Below are 10,598 nucleotides of genomic sequence, written 5' to 3'. Positions count from 1 at the left end.
ATATGACAAGAACATGATATGTATGATGATATGATAAGAAACATGATATGTATGACATGCTATTTTACTTTGTATGGCTTTTACCAAAGGTGGGCTCCATAAGCGCCCCTAGGCCGACGGACTATGAATGGGTCTAGTAAAGGGATGAGCTCCTTAGTACGCCCCTAGGTTGACGGTCGTAGTACGGACCTAGTTCCCTAGTAGGTTCGGGGCTAGCTACCCTGTCCTAGGGATTTGCGCACATTCATGTTATGTGGTACATAGCCGGGCCCTCATGTTGAGATTATATTCAAGTATGTATAAAATATGTTTATTTTTTTTAAAAAAAGAAGACATGTTGCATATGTTCATTTCATTATGCATGTTTTCAAAGGAACATCTTGCATCTACATGTTTATGCCATATGTTTTCCTTTACACTTATTAAAGATGCCCTTGAGAATATGGTTATGATCATGTTATATGTTATGTTATGTTCCACTACAAGAAAATTGGGATTTAACAACACTTAAAAGACAACGTTTTTTTAAAAAAACGTTGTCTTTTTTTATTTTACAACGCTTTTAACTAAAAGCGTTGTCTATGTTTTATAATTCTTATTAAAGACAACGTTTTTTCATTTAACCGTTGTTTATTGGTATTTTTATTGGGTTAAAGACAATACTTTTCAAGAAAACGTTGTCTATGATAATATTTTTAGTATATGTTACAACGATTCCCCTCCCTCAAAATTACACGAAAACCTAGCCTCAATAGCTATCTCCACCAAAAGTCCATCAAAAACGCATCTTCGCCAAAACCCTCCTCCGCGCCGCCCTCATTAACCTCCTCTGCCACTCCTTCGGAAGGAGCTCGAACGTTGCTCAGGAGAGCGACTCAGGCACAGCTTCAAGGAATTCATATCCATTTGGAGCGATCGCGAAGAGGACGGGTGGGAATGGGATGAAGCTTGAAGCAGATTGCAAGGATAAGACACACTAGATGAGCTCCACCCAACTCTGGAGCCCTAATTCTACCGCCAACAACAAGGTCGACGATGATGGCAAAAGCATTGCGGATTAGGTATGAAAGAAGAATCTTGAGCGGTGTTTTCTTCGATTTAATGTTTTTTTAACAGATAAATAATTTGGTTTTGGTTACAAAGAAATGAAAAACCTGATCTCATGGAGGAGAAGGAGATCGATTGCTCGAAGTCGAAAAGCTACCATTTTGCGGCCGGATTCGTTCTGTTTAAGAGCTCAAAGCAGGTGTCGAAGCCCTCAATGACACCATGTGATCTCTCTCTTCTATCGCTCCCACCGTTAAGGTGTTGCCTTCCCCATCTCTTCGACGGCCGACGAACACTCTGACAGTGGCTTTGGCGCCAAGCACTCCGACAGTGCCAAACTAGCATCTGAAGACGCACACCTTAGCTTGCAATTGCAGCATCCTCCGAGGAAGACGAGGCGGTGCTGGGCGTCAAAACTGCATCGCCGCATGAAGATCACATAATCAAGGAGTATAAATAATGGTTGTCTAGATTCATTTACCTGACCAAGATGGAGCTTGGGAATTTCTTGTCAGAACCACATTCTGTTTGACATACTTGAGGGATTTTGATCCGACCAGATAATTGTGAAGACCCTTTATGGCCTAATAGGGATGACAAACTGAGTTCATTTCATTAGGGGATGATCAATCTTATAATTGAAGTTGGTGCTTTTGGCTTATCTCTGATTCCATTTTATTGCTGAGAATGTATCATTAGAGGATCGCTTTATCCATCTCAATATATCTTTGTATTTTATGGTTCATTCTTTTGCAGGAGACTTTGCACATGCACCATGAAAAAGTTGATGATCTAGAGGCTTCCTTGATTGGGTACGAGGCAAAAGAAACTAGTGGTGAAACTGAAGAAACTATGGTACGTGGAAGCTAAGCAAAGCTTGATTAGGAATTGGCAGATTTCTACAATCACTGTTTATTGTGTCTTTGCTCTTCAAGACATGACATACTCTGAGGTAGCATGATTTTTATGAATATCTATTTATCTATTCTTTTTAAAGGTTATCATTCTTGTAATACACGGAACACATTGTTCTATTAATAAAAGTATGAAGCATACACATGTAATGATTAATCTGGTTAGAGAAAGAAAACATACTGAGAACACAAAGTATGTTAAGTGGAATATATGGAAAACTTTGACAAATATGCAAAATAATGTTATCATAAATCATGGGACACAATAAATAGCAATTATTTTAGAGTAAAAATAATTAGTTCACATGCCTTTTTCTTTTAGAAAAAAATACTTGCTCTTTAAAATATAATTCTTGCTAATACTAATTGTGATGTGTGATAAATAAGGAGTTAGCATGAGGAAGTTATCATTTATGTTTCTCAAACTATAGTATGATGCAAATACTATAACATTTCAGATTTTCTTTTTATGGGTCGTGAGCAACAAAAGATTTGGTGGTTTGAACTTTTCATCTAAAGACGTTGGTTGAAGTGCTTGCACTCTCAGGTAAATATGTTTGTGCATCTAGAACTCTAGAAGGCATTGTAATATGGTCATAATTGAACTACATATACAGTTAACTGAAAGGCTCCGCATTAGCTGGTATAGTTACATCATATTTCATCAATAACCTAAGTATGCTAACTTGTTATTTTCAATTTAGAACTTACATACCACTTGCTAAAAGTGAGAGTGGTCCATGTAATTATGCTACTGAAAACATTAACTATTGGGTGATAGATAAATTTTATTCAGAGTTAGTGGTGACTAGTTAAAATAAGAATGCTTTCTTCCCATGTATATTCACCACACGATTATTGTGAGTTAAGATATCACTCCTTTGAACAATTAATAAAATCATCCAATTAATTGTATTTTAAAAAAGACACTGCTTTGTCATCAGCAAGGTATTTACTTTCCCTATATTTGCCTTTATGTTTAATTGATAGTTTTATTTCAGTTGAGTCGTTCTTATGCATCAATTTCTTGACTTTTTTAGAATAAGATTTTCTTTGATGATAGAAGTTGAGATTGCGGAAATTTTACATGTTGTTTGCTTATTCCTGTTGCCTTTCATTAGATGTTGAGATTGTGGAAATTTTATATGCAGTACCTTTTTCAGATATTTTAAAGGTGAATGGAGGTATTTAGGAACTCCAGCTAAATAGTTCGGGTATGGATGATTACAGGAGCAGCAACTACATGCTATGTGGTACTGCATCAGAACCTCAGGAGTGTGACTGAGAAGTGCTTCGATGAAGAACTATCAAGAAGATTTTAGGATTTAAGCGAGAAGATGGTTAAAGCCAATAAGTAAAGAACATTCAAATCAAGAGGATAAGTAACATCTATCAAAATCCTTTAAGTTCATGTAATAAGATGTAGTCGATAGGAGTAGCTTTGAATGTCTCCTAATTAAAATTTCTTTGTATGCGAGTAATTATGTTTGTTATAGAAGTGTAAGGATAATAATTTGTATATTTATCTTGGTTGTTTATTTAATAATATGTTGTTGATTGAAGTAGATTCATTTTCATTTATCTTTTATTTATCTTTGGTATTAAAAGATAATAATTTAAAACCTCTTGTCTTTTGTTAAAAAAGACAACGTTTTTTTATGAGTTGTGAAACTGTTGTCTTTGCTAAAAAAGACAATGCTTTTTATGCGTTGTCTTTAAAAAAGACAACGCTTTTTATGCGTTGTCTTTTTTAAAGACAACGCTTTTTATGCATTGTCTTTGCAAAAAACAACAACGCTTTTAAAGCGTTGCAAAGGCGTTGTCTTTGCTACAAATGACAACGCTTTTAAAGCGTTGTCTTTAAGTAGACTTTTAACAACAGTGCTTTTAACAACGTTTTTTCAGCTACATAGACAACGCTTTTAAAGAGTTGTCTATCAGCTTTTTTCTTGTAGTATATGTTTAGGTTATGTTCTCACATGCCATGATATGTTTTTATATTTATGTTCTCACATGCTATGATATGTTTATGTTATGTTCTCACATGTCATGATGTGTTTTATATTTATGTTCTCACATGCTATGATATGTTTTATGTTATGTTCTCACATGCATGCTATGCCATATTTTATGTGTATGTATGATTCATGGTTTTATGAGTAGAAAAGGAACTCACTAAGCCTATGGGCTTATAGATTATTTTTCCTTGTACTGCAGAAAAAGGAAAGGAACGGATGAACTAAGGGGAGCAGCAGGAAGGGCAAGATTGTGTGTGGAAGTGGCATGGTGAATAGATCTAATTATATTTCTAAAACTTATATTTGGTTAAGTTGTGAATGTGAATTAAGTTTGGATTTTATACTTGTGATGATAACTTGAACTAGTATGTGGTGCACTTATGATATCTTATTCATGTTAGTATATTCATGATATTATGAATCTTGTTCAAGTAGCAGATATGAATCAAGTATGTTGTTCACATGCCATGTTAAGGGTAAGATGCATATGACAAAAAATAAATAAATAAATAAATAAATAAATAAATTCTAAATATGTCTTCCGCTGCCATGAGTCCATATGCATGTATATGTCAAGTAAGTCTAAGTAACCCCGTCCCTTTAGGGTAGTCTAAGTATCCATGAGGGGCGGGCGTTACACATTTCCTCCAAAACTCGTGATATCAAGTGTTTTAAATGTCAAGGGCATGTCCATATAGCTAGTCAATGTGTGAACAAAAGGGTGATGGTAATAAACGCCCAAGGTGAACTTGAGTCAGAAGATGAGGATGAAATAGTTGAAGGAGTGCCACAAAAAGAGGATAGCGATGATGAACAACATGCTGTTATTGGAGACTTATTGGTGGCCCAACGAGTTCTCAATCTACAAGTTAAGGAGGAAGAAGGTAATCAAAGGGAGAATTTGTTTCATACTCGTTGATTTGTCAATAACAAGGTTTGCTGTATTATTATTGATGGGGGGAGTTGAACCAATGTGGCAAGTACTGATTTGGTGGAGAAATTATCACTACCAACTCGGAAACATTCGCGACCTTATCGACTCCAGTGGCTAAACAATTGCGGAGAAATTAAGGTAACAAAATAAGTCTTGGTAGCAATCTCCATTGGCAAATATGAAGATGAGCTGTTGTGTGACGTGGTTCCCATGCATGCATGCCATCTATTATTGGGAAGTCCTTGGCAATTCGATCGAAAGGTAACACATGTTGGCCTCGCAAATAGGTATAATTTTACTTTGAAAAGACAACCTATTATTCTTGTGCCGTTGACTTCAAGACAAGTTATGGAGGACCAGTTGAGACTACAAAAAGCAAATGAATAGAAGAAAGAAAAACAAATTAAAGAAGTCGAGGAAAAGAAAAATGAGAGGAAAGAGACAAAAGAAGTGGGCAAGGAAAAAAAAGGAGAGAGAAAGAAAAATAACTTTTATGCAAAAAAAAGTGAGATCAAAGGAGTTTTGTTTTCAAATCAGCTACCCCTTATCCTTTTGTATAAGGAGGCACTCCTGAGTACTAACGACCTTAATAGTTCTTTGCCTAGTGTTATTGTTTCTCTCTTACAGGAATTCGAGGTGGTCTTTCCTGAAGAGGTTCCACATGGTTTACCTCCAATTAGAGGAATTGAGCACCAAATTGACTTTATACACTGTGCATCCATTTCAAATTGACCTACCTATAGAAGCAATCCGGAGGAAGCAAAGGAACTTCAGAGGCAAGTTAATGAATTATTAGAAAAGGGGTATGTTCAAGAAAGCATGAGCCCTTGCGTCGTGCCTGTGTTACTCGTTCCCAAGAAGGATGGAACATGGAGGATGTGTGTGGATTGTCGAGCCATCAACAATATCACGGTAAAGTATCGCCATCCAATTCCTAGGATTAATGATATACTTGATGAATTGCATGGTTCTTGTGTGTTCACAAAAATTGATCTTAGGAATGGATATCATCAGATTAGGATGAAGGAAGGTGATGAATGGTAAACTGGTTTTAAAACCAAGCATGGCTTATATGAATGGTTAGTAATGCCTTTTGGCTTAACAAATTCTCCTAGCACTTTTATACGTTTGATGAACCATGTTTTGCGTGCTTTCTTAGGAAAATTTGTAGTTGTGTATTTTGATGATATTTTGATTTATAGCAGAAGCTTAGAAGAGCATGTTACACATTTAAGGTTAATTTTGAGTGTGCTAAAAGAAGAAAAGATTTTTGCTAACCTCGTTAAATTCACCTTTGTACGGAGAAAGTCATGTTTCTTGGTTTTGTTGTTAGTACTAAAGGCGTTGAGATGGATGAGGAAAAGGTGAAAGCAATCCAAGAGTGGCCAACACCGACAACAATTAGCCAAGTGAGGAGTTTCCATGGTTTGGCCAGCTTCTATCGACGGTTTGTTCATAATTTTAGCAATATTGCAGCTCCTCTTACTAAAGTCATAAAACAAAATGAGTCATTCAAGTGGGGAAAGGAGCAAGAGAGGGCCTTCAACATTTTGAAAGAAAAGCTAAGTTCTGCTCCTTTCCTAATCCTACCAGATTTTTCTAAGACATTTGAAATCGAATGTGATGCTTCTGGTGTTGGTATAGGTACTGTGCTTATGCAGGAGATGAAACCCATTGCTTACTTCAGTGAGAAGTTGAGTGAATCCACTCTCAACTATCCCACATATGACAAGGAGATGTATGCATTGGTGAGAGCATTGGAGACATGACAACATTACCTATGGCCAAAAGAATTCGTGATTCACACAGATCATCAATCTCTAAAGAATTTGAAGAGCCAACATAAGTTGAACCGACGCCATGCTAAATGGGTAGAATTCATTGAGACATTTCCTTATGTGATCAAATACAAGCAAGGAAAGGAGAACGTAGTTGCTGATGCACTATCTCGAAGGTATGCTTTACTGTCCACTTTAGATAAGAAGTTACTTGGATTTGAATATATCAAGGATTTATATACTAATGATACTGATTTTTCTGATGTGTTCAAAGCAAACAATAAGGTTGCATTTGGTAAATTCTATAGGCATGATGGGTTTTTATTTCATGAAAATAGATTATGTGTACCTATGTGTTCGTTACGTGAATTATTCACTAGGGAAGCCCATGGTGGTGGTTTGATGGGTCATTTTGGTGTTACTAAGACTTTAGGGATTTTACAGGATCATTTCTTTTGGCCTCATATGAAACGTGATGTGGAAAGAATATGTGAGAAGTGCATCACTTGCAAACAAGCTAAATCTAAATTGAAACCCCATGGCTTGTATACCCCTTTGCCTATACCTAGTGAACCTTGGACTGATATTTCAATGGACTTTGTTTTGGAATTACCCCAGACCAAGAGGGGGGAGAGATTCAATTTTTGTTGTGGTAGATAGATTCTCCAAAATGGCGCATTTCATTCCATGTCATAAAATCAATGATGCATCGCATATAGCTAAATTGTTCTTTAAAGAGGTTATTAGGTTGCATGGCATGCCTAGGACCATTGTCTCTGATAGGGATGCAAAGTTTTTGAGTTATTTTTGGAAGACTTTGTGGGGGAAATTAAGAACTAAATTGTTGTTCTCTACTACTTGTCACCCCCAAACTGATGGGCAAACTGAAGTGGTTAATCGAACCTTGTCCTTTTTACTTCGTGCGGTTATTAACAAGAATTTGAGAATATGGGAAGATTGTCTACCTCATGTTGAATTTGCTTACAATAGGAGCATACATTCTGCGACTAAATTTTCTTCATTTGAAATTGTTTATGGTTTCAATCCCTCATCACCATTAGATTTGATTCCTTTAGCTGTAAGTGAGCACATAAACTTAGATGGTAAGCAGAAGGCCGAATTCGTAAATAAAATTCATGAATAAGCACGATTGAATATAATATTGAGAAAAGAACTCAGCAATACATACAACAAGCTAACAAGGGGCGCAAGAAGATTGTGTTTGAACCAGGAGAATGGGTTTGGTTGCACCTCCGAAAGGAGCGATTTCCGGATAAATGTTGTTCTAAACTTCTACATCAAGGGGATGGCCCATTTCAAGTATTAGAGCGCATCAATAATAATGCCTACAAACTTGAACTACCAGGTAAGTATGACGTACATTCTACTTTTAATGTTGCTAACTTATTCCCGTTTGATGCAGGTGATGATTTGAGGACAAATCCTTTTCAAGAAGGGGAGAATGATGTATGCCCAAGGGTTGAAGATAGGAGAGATCAGTTATCACTTCCGGAAAGCCCAATTACAAGACTGCGGGCAAAGCATTTCAAGGAAGCACTAAATGGGCTAATCAAAAAACATTGGGAGGACTATGAGCAAGGAGAGACCAAGATAATCCCAACTGCTAGTCGTGGCCTAATCCACGTAATCAGGCATAACCATCCATGACTGGCCGTGCTTAATGGAAGAACGCTAATAAGCATGGGAACTCGTTCATGCATGAAGACTTAAGTATTTTAGATTGTTTAATGAAGCATGTGACTTGGGACTCTAATTGTGCATGCATTTATTTTATTTTGGGTTCCTAGATTGCTTGCATGAGACATGCAACATTGGGACTCTAATTGTGAATGCACTTATCTTGTACTTTTCCTTGTTCACTCCCATTATATAAGGGAAGGACATCTTAGTATGAAGCAACTTAGTTTTTTGGTGAGATTGTGTTCTCTCTTAGTTTTTGAAAGAACTTTCTGAACTTATCGAGTTTACTCTCGTGTTGTTCAGCCCATCGAAACTTATCACCCCAGGTGTGGCGTTTCTTTCCTTCGCAGGCTTGGTTCTTGCCAGTTCTAGGTTACGGGTCAAGACTCACACTCTTGTCATTTAGTTCTAGGGGTTCTATCCACCTTTGTCTCGGGTTCCATCACATTTGTTGGCGGGGTTCATATCACTCTTTGGTGCAATCTACGCAGGATTGTGCTGGCTTTTTATTAGAATTCCTACACGAGTGTAATCATGGAGTTAGGTAGATAAACAATGCATAGGAACATTAACTAGTATCATAATGAAATCAAAATCCTAGCATCTATCATTCCCCATCCACCTTCTTCTCTACTCTCTTATTCCTTCTCTCTCTCCTTCTCCTTAATCTTTCTCTTACTCTCTTCTCCAACCAAACATTCAATTGTCTAGATAATTCACTGTGTAAAGTTAACTAGTGCTTAATCAATAATTCCTATGGGTTCGATATCTTTTGTATTGCAAGATGCTCTTACGATGATTCATTGGCTGCCAATTAGAATTAGTTTTAATATCCTATAATCAAGCAGTTGATCATAAGATGAGGCTATTAAGAGTATGCCCGTATAAAAGAGGAGTATAGTCCTAAATCATAAAGAGTTGTGAACTCACAGCTAGCTATATCCATTGAGGGTCACACAAGTATTAGTTTTCCCATTTCCCATTGAGAAAGTTAAATTCAAATAGTTGAATTTGCTGAATAAAGTTTGATATGATCAAATAGTGAATTGACAACTAATGTTTGATATGATCAAATGTTATCATGATTATGATAAACTGTAACGCCCGAAAATTCTCAAAACTATTTTAGAATTATTCTAAGATTTTTCTGGAATTTTGAGATATTTTTCCGGAAAAATCCGAGTATCGGAAGTAGCAAAAATAATTAGAACCGTAAAATAGCTTAGGCGGGAATCGAACCCGAGACCTATGGTTTACGGATAAGATTAGTAACCGGTGAACCCAGCAGGGCCGTGCTGAAAGAAAGGAGAACCAAATATATTTATATTAGAGTTGGGTTCATTAAACCACTTAATATAAATAATAAACTTAAGTTGGAGTTGGGTTATTTTTATTTTGGTTCGGCACCTTCTCCTCTCAAACCCTCACGCCGGCGCCCCTCTTCTTCTCCTCTTCCTCACGCACGGCACACCAAGCCCAAGGTCCATCGGTTCACCTTCCGGCGACGACTCCAACACGAAAGAGGTTCTTCTCTGCGAGAGGAACGCGAAGACGTGATCGGATCGTCGAGAGGATCATCTCCACCGGAACTCTAGCGAATAGAATCGTAAGAAATTACGATCAAGAGGTAAGAAACCCCTCACCTGCGGTATAATAGCTCCGTTTGGTTTCATACGCATTAGTTTTAGCTATATGCAGGTTTTCCGGCACATAGGGTATGTTTAAACCCTCCTCGAGGATTTAGGGATCTAGTTGAACACCTCTAGACGGGCCGGACACGTTGTCTCCTTTAGTTGGAGATTCTAGACGTTGTCGGGTGCCTAGAGGTGATCTCCCTATTAGAGGAGAGAGTTGGAGCACACCAAGTGTTCGGTAAAATGTTAGTGTAGCTAAATACCACCTCAATTATGTTTAATAGCTCAGTTAAATGCATTAGAGGCATTTAAACCAGCACATTAGTTTAGTTCAGTTTTATGGGACTACGGTCCAATGGGTGGGCTCCCACAGTCGCCTCTAGGTTCAGATAACCTAGCTCTAGGTTCAGATAACCTAGAAACAGCATGTTATATCAATTAGCTATAGATATCAGTATTTTATTTTCAGTGGCACTGTACTGGATTAGATATCCATTGGGTTGGACTCCCACAGTCGTCCCTAGGTTCAGATAGCCTAGACAACCCTGCTAAATTCGGGACTTGCAACCCCA

General features: G+C 37.3%; 1 long non-coding RNA gene across 4 annotated transcripts; it reads left to right on the top strand.

Annotated features, from left to right (window-relative positions):
- Positions 1–926: 926 nt before the first annotated feature.
- LOC122056539 lies at positions 927–3,526 on the top strand. Of its 4 annotated transcripts, XR_006133213.1 has the most exons (5): positions 927–1,061; positions 1,144–1,690; positions 1,804–1,999; positions 2,420–2,508; positions 3,125–3,526. It is a non-coding gene; the product is annotated as an uncharacterized LOC122056539 (long non-coding RNA). The 4 variants fall into 4 exon arrangements; XR_006133215.1 differs by having other exon boundaries at positions 1,144–1,999; positions 3,192–3,526; XR_006133212.1 differs by having other exon boundaries at positions 1,144–1,999.
- The last annotated feature ends 7,072 nt before the right edge of the window (positions 3,527–10,598 follow it).

Source organism: Zingiber officinale, chromosome 3B (genome assembly GCF_018446385.1).
Source record: "Zingiber officinale cultivar Zhangliang chromosome 3B, Zo_v1.1, whole genome shotgun sequence".
NCBI classification, from domain to species: Eukaryota; Viridiplantae; Streptophyta; class Magnoliopsida; order Zingiberales; family Zingiberaceae; genus Zingiber; species Zingiber officinale.
This window is presented reverse-complemented; position numbering and strand designations above follow the sequence as displayed.